The sequence below is a fragment of the Neofelis nebulosa genome, chromosome 9 (assembly GCF_028018385.1).
Source record: "Neofelis nebulosa isolate mNeoNeb1 chromosome 9, mNeoNeb1.pri, whole genome shotgun sequence".
NCBI classification, from domain to species: domain Eukaryota; kingdom Metazoa; phylum Chordata; class Mammalia; order Carnivora; family Felidae; genus Neofelis; species Neofelis nebulosa.
In genome coordinates, this window is record NC_080790.1 from 25,409,667 (window position 1) to 25,415,666 (window position 6,000).

Below are 6,000 nucleotides of genomic sequence, written 5' to 3' on the forward strand. Positions count from 1 at the left end.
AATACTCTTTCAAGGCTTTCAAGACTCTAATTCCTTGCATTTTCAAGATTTGCTGAACTGGAATAAGAAATAGTTGCAGAGTTATTACCCCTTGACATCTCTTTCACTCACGGACTGCTTGGTTTTTGCCCCTTTGTGAAGGCCCCTGCACTTTATGGATATCTTCAGGTGGTGATAAAAAGCCACATGCTCTGACCAGGAAGCCTTAACAGAAATTCTAGATACCTTATCACTGCTTTAGACTCACCTTGTGGATTTGTAGATGACTTTGAAATTTGTTAACTGCAAGAAAGGAAAACCACTCAAACTGGCTTAAGCAAAAAGGGATAATTCATTGGATGTGTAGCCTAGTATCTAACAGAACCCAAGGACAGTAAGGACAGCCAGATCTCAAAAGAATTACTCTCTCCATTTCTCTAGGACCACAGGAAGCCTTGTCGCTAATCCTCTCAGTGGCCTGCTTCATTATTTCCTGCTAGATAGCCCCTTGGATTGTTCCCTTGTTTCACCTCCCCTGTCCTCCTTCTCAAAAATAGCAGCCTCGGAGCACCTGGGTGGCTCAGTCGGTTAAGCCTCCGACTTCAGCTCAGGTATGATCTCACTGCTCGTGAGTTTGAGCCCTGCGTTGGGCTCAGTGCTGACAGCTCAGCCTGGAGCCTGCTTTGGATTCCATGTCTCCTTCTCTCTGCACTTCCCCTACTCTCTCTCTCTCTCAAAAATAAATAAACATTAAAAAATTAAAAAAAAATAACAGCCTCACAGCCATCCATCTCTATGGCCTTAGGGGCTTCCTTTTCCTGCATCGCATGTATTATGGCCTGAGCATATAGTGTGCATGTATTTATTTTATATTTTTCCCTTGCCCCACTAGCATGTAGACTCTGTGAGGAAAAGGACTTTGTTTTAGGCAATATTGCATCATCTGCATCTCAAAGAGAGCATGATGCCTAGAAGGTATTCACTGAATAGTTTAAAATGAATAAAGAATGAATGAGTGAGTGAATTCTCCTCTCTCCAGTCTTGTTCTCCACTTCTGGGTATTCGTGGAGGAAAATGGCTGCCTAGCATGGGTGTCTGTGATCTCTCCTGATCCTCCATTCAAGCTCCTAATTATTGACTAATTTAGTTTCTTCGTGAAATCCTTTTTTTAAATTTTTTTTTAGAGTTTATTTATTTTTGAGACAGAGACAGAGCATGAACGGGAGAGGGTCAGAGAGAGGGAGACACAGAATCTGAAACAGGCTCCAGGCTCTGAGCTGTCAGCACAGAGCCCGACGCGGGGCTCGAACTCACGGACGTGAGATCATGACCTGAGCTGAAGTCGGCCGCTTAACCGACTGAGCCACCCAGGCGCCCCATCTTCGTGAAATCCTTGAAGAGAGAAAGAATCTGATTGCCTCAGGTCATCCTGCAAATGAGTTCCTTTGGAGTCTACTCTATGTCCCAAGACCTTTGGGTGCAGAATGGAGCCCAGAGCACAAAAAAGGCATCCAGGACTGTCAGAAGAATTTGCATCTTTAAGTAAAAAGCCATCACGAACAAAGTCTTTGTTTTATTTAATTTTGTGTTCCCACTGAGGGGATTGGACAATCACTAATTGGTTTTTGTTGTTATATACTGACACCTACGATATTACACCAAAAAAATACACAAAACACACATGTATGTGCCTTTCTTCATGAATTCCCAATTGTTTCTATGAAAGCCTTTTTAAAAATTGTTTTAATTTTTATTTATTTTTGAGAGAGAGAGACAGACAGAGTATGAGTGGGGACGGACAGGGAGAGAGGGAGACACAGAATCTGAAGCAGGATCCAGGCTCCGAGCTGTCAGCACAGAGCCTGACTTGGGGCTTGAACTCATGAGTCATGAGATCATGACCTGAGCCGAAGTCAGAACCTAACCAACTGAGCCACCCAGACGCCCCTCTATGAAATCCCTTTTCAGTGTATCTTCTCAGGAACGCTGATCAGAAGGCTTGGCTTACCATGGAACCTGAACCCTAACTTGGCAATTAAGCTTCTCTCCCGATAGAGTCTTCAGTGGTGGTTTTCTTCTCTCCTAAGAAAACCTTCAGCTATTTTTCTGCTGGTCATCCAGTTGGCTATGAGCTGAACTATTTTCATCCACAGTTCCCCGCCACACACATCAGTTCCTTCAGGTTCTTTCCCCAGTTAGCTTTAAAATGAGACATAAACCCTACTCTGCTGTAAAATTCCATGTGTCTCTTTCATCCATCCCTCACCAGGAAGAAAATCATCCCAACCAGCTTCCTCTTCTCTATAGCTAGAGTTGGGTGCATTCACTGTGGTATTAATTAACGAACAGACTCTTGGTCTGGTTGCCCTGGCAATGCTCATCAAAGCGTCAGAACCCTTCCAACAGAACAGCACATCCAGTAGCCGATTAACTGTTTTCTTCACACAGGTAAGCCAAGTGCACAGAGCACCTGGTGCAGAGATGGGCACCCAGGGGATGCTCAGTAAACACTTGCTGATTAGCTGACAATACCTAGGCCAGTGAAGAGGGTGCTTAGTCCGCTGCCTTGAACATCTGAAGGCATCTAGAGCTGGTGGCTGAGACACCATCCAAAGGGAATAGCAACCAGTGTGATTTTACAAGAGCATCAGCATGGTGCTGAGACCTTAGAAATAATCTGGAAGAGCATGGAAGGGACTATAAGCCCTTTACTAGGGCCAGGCTGTGATTGGAGGGGAAGACAGGAAAACTAGAGCAATTCTTTCTGCCTGTCATTCCCACTACCATCTCCCAAGACAACAAATAAGACTCTCCACTTTGGACTTTAGTCTCAGGGGTTCCTACATAGCCAGCCATTAGCCCAACTCATGCTAGGTCAGACGTCCAGGCAGGAAAAATCTCCCTCACTCAAGTGTAACATAGAATGCCAACTGTATGCATAAACATAAGAACCAGCTTTCAGCTTAGTTACAAGCATGGATTTTCCAGCTTGTTTCTTCTGAGCCGATGTTTGGGGCTGTACTCTTTAGGAAAGTTGAGTCCTCCCAGGTACATCTCAAACCCAAGTGGAAACTGTTTACTCCATTACATGCTCAATCACTGATTGCTTCTCACATTTCTTTGGAAAATAAAGAACAGAGGGAGACCCGTTTATCCTAGCCCACTTAAAGGAGAGTTTATTGAAAAGATGAAGAACTGGCAGTCACCTGACCTATCCAGGCTTCTTGGAAAGAGGATCTAAGTAACTGAGAGGCGTGGGGCCCAAGCAGCTACCCTCTCTGGTTCTCTCGGACACAAATAGTCATGCATCTCAGCCTCTCTCCAACGTCTACTATCTTTTCCTCTCTGCTTCGTCACTCATGGTTTCTGCTCTCATAATTTAAGCTTTGGCCTTCACTGGAGCTGACTCTGACCCCATCCCTATATGCACTTTGGGCCCACATGACAAATAACTCTCTCAGTCCCTCACTATTCCACTTCCAGATTTCAAGAGAGGGATCTGATTGACTCAGCTCTGCTCAGGAAACTGCTCTAGACCAAATAATTGTATGAGAAGTAAGGGGCAAGAGTGGGTTGTATGCTACAGTCATGACCACCTTGGTCAACCTCCCTGATCTGGGCTGGGAGCAACTGCCCAAGGAGGAAGCTTTGGGTGGGAGCATGAACCCCAAGCTATGTTGACTGCAGCTTCTGGGATGGGGATCTCCTGGGCCTTTTTATTTCCCGTAGTTTCTATATACTGCTGCCCGTCATTTAATACTTCCTTTTGTTCTTCCATTTTCTTTTTACCTTTTGAGCATCCTTTTCCTGACCATGGCCTTTGTGGTCTCATCACCTACCCTCAACTCTAGTTACTCCTGCATGATATTCCTAGATTCTTTTATGGATGAAGGGTATCGTATACAATATGGTGCATGATGGTATAGAATCTCCATGCAGACATTCCACATCTTCCACTCACGCTCACCTGCTTGTACTCCACTTATCTGAGCACACAGCCACCTTCCTACTCACTGAAAAACATTTGTCTCCAAAACTCATGTTGACACGATACTCTATAGCCATCTGTCTACCCAAAGTCTGTTCTGTAAGTCATTTTGTCAGCAAAATCGACTTCCTTTGAGAATTTGAGGACTTAAGCTTAATGAAGATAGTCATAACACATCAATCAGCATGGTCCCTGAATCCAAGTTAAGCCATAAACCAGTTTTCACAAATTTTCAATTCAAACTTATTTTCTAGACTGCCTAATTCTGACTCCTAGAACTTAATGAGACCAGGTGCTTTTTGAGTGAGTTTAAAACAATAGCCCTCATTCAAAATAAAAGCTGCACATTATCTCCTTCATTTGCTCACCAACGATTCACCTGGTGTGTGTTAAGTCTTACCTTCTAAGGCAAAGGAGATACAGGTAAACAAAAACAGACAAGTCCCTGCTCTCCTGGAGACAAACATTAATCAAGTATCTGCATTACTGTCATGATTATAAAGTAAGATGAGGACAATGAGGGAAGGAACATTTTGAGATCATATAACAAAAGAATTTTATCTAGACTGGGGACGGGGCTGAATTGGAGGTTTCCTGAGGATGTGAGATTTGTATTCAGTGCTGAAAACAAAGTTACCTAGGCCAGCAGGCAAGGATGAGAAGACAACTCCAGGTGGAGGATGTTCATGTGCAAAGGCCATGTAGCCAAAGGCAGCAGGTTGCATTTAAGGAAGTGCAAGACATCCCGAGCAAAGGGATGATAATTCCCAATGAGACTAGAGAGGCAAGGGGGCAACTAGACTCCACAGAACTTGTAAGGTCATGTTCAAATCTTTGGGCTTTGTCCCAATAGCACAGAGAAGCAGTGCCATGGGAGGACTTTAAGTGTCAGGTGGGTGAGGAAGGGTTGCAGAGGGCTAATACTACCAGACTCCTGTGTTCAAAGACTCCCTTTGGCTATAAAGAGAAAAACAATTTGGAAGAGGGAGGAATGATGTGGACAGACCAAAGAAGCAATGTAGGAAATGTGAGCAAGACAATGGAGCTGGGACCAGGCCAGTTGGGAGAAGGGTATGGATTTGAGAGATATTCAGGGGAAACCCATCAAGAGCTGTGCAATCTGCTGAGAGAGCTAATGTACATACATGAGTACATAACTGTAGGAGTTAACCTATTTTAAATGACAGAGAGAAACTGGTTGAAGCGGGGGAGGGTAGTGTTAGCTCTAACCAGGAAAGGCATTATGGAGAGAGAACATAGTTCTGAACTGGGGCTTATTGAACATGATTAGATTTGGACATGCTGGAATGGGGGAGAATGGGGACCCCAGATGTTCCTGGGGAATATGTTTTGCAGTTCAGATGATGGGTTATTGCGCTAGTATACTTTACACATAGACTTCTCATTGCCCAGTGAGGAGTAAAACTTGAAAAAAATAAGTCAGATAATCTTGAAAGTGCACAGAGGTATTCACTGAACACGGGCCAATGTTTGTGGGATGTCTCCTCTGTGACAAGCACTGTGATTATACACAAATCAACACCACACAGTTGCTGCCCCTAATATGCTTATGGTCCAAGCCCACCATCTTCACAGCCCACGGAGCAGTCTCCACAAGTAGAGTCTGAAGACCGCCTGCATCAATGTCACCTGGGCAGCTTGCTCAAAGTGCAGATTCCCAGGATTCTCCCCAGACCAACCAAATCTGACACTCTGGAATGAGATCCCAGAATCTTTAGAGGCTGTATATGCATCTCAAGCCCAAAAATGGCATGGGGAGGGGTGCGGAGGAGGAAACAAGTATTCTCCAAGTGACTGTGCTTTGTATGTGACAAGCATTTTACATATTAATTAATTTAATCCTCCCCACGACACTACCCATGTTTTTATTATCTCCATTTTATAGACAAGGAAACCCAGATGCAGAGAGGCTAAGGAAGTTACCTAATGATACAACACGTGTTGTAAAATGGAGGTTTCCAAAGGTGAGATGTTCTGTTCCACAAAAGACATTTTTTTTAAGTTCAGTCCAA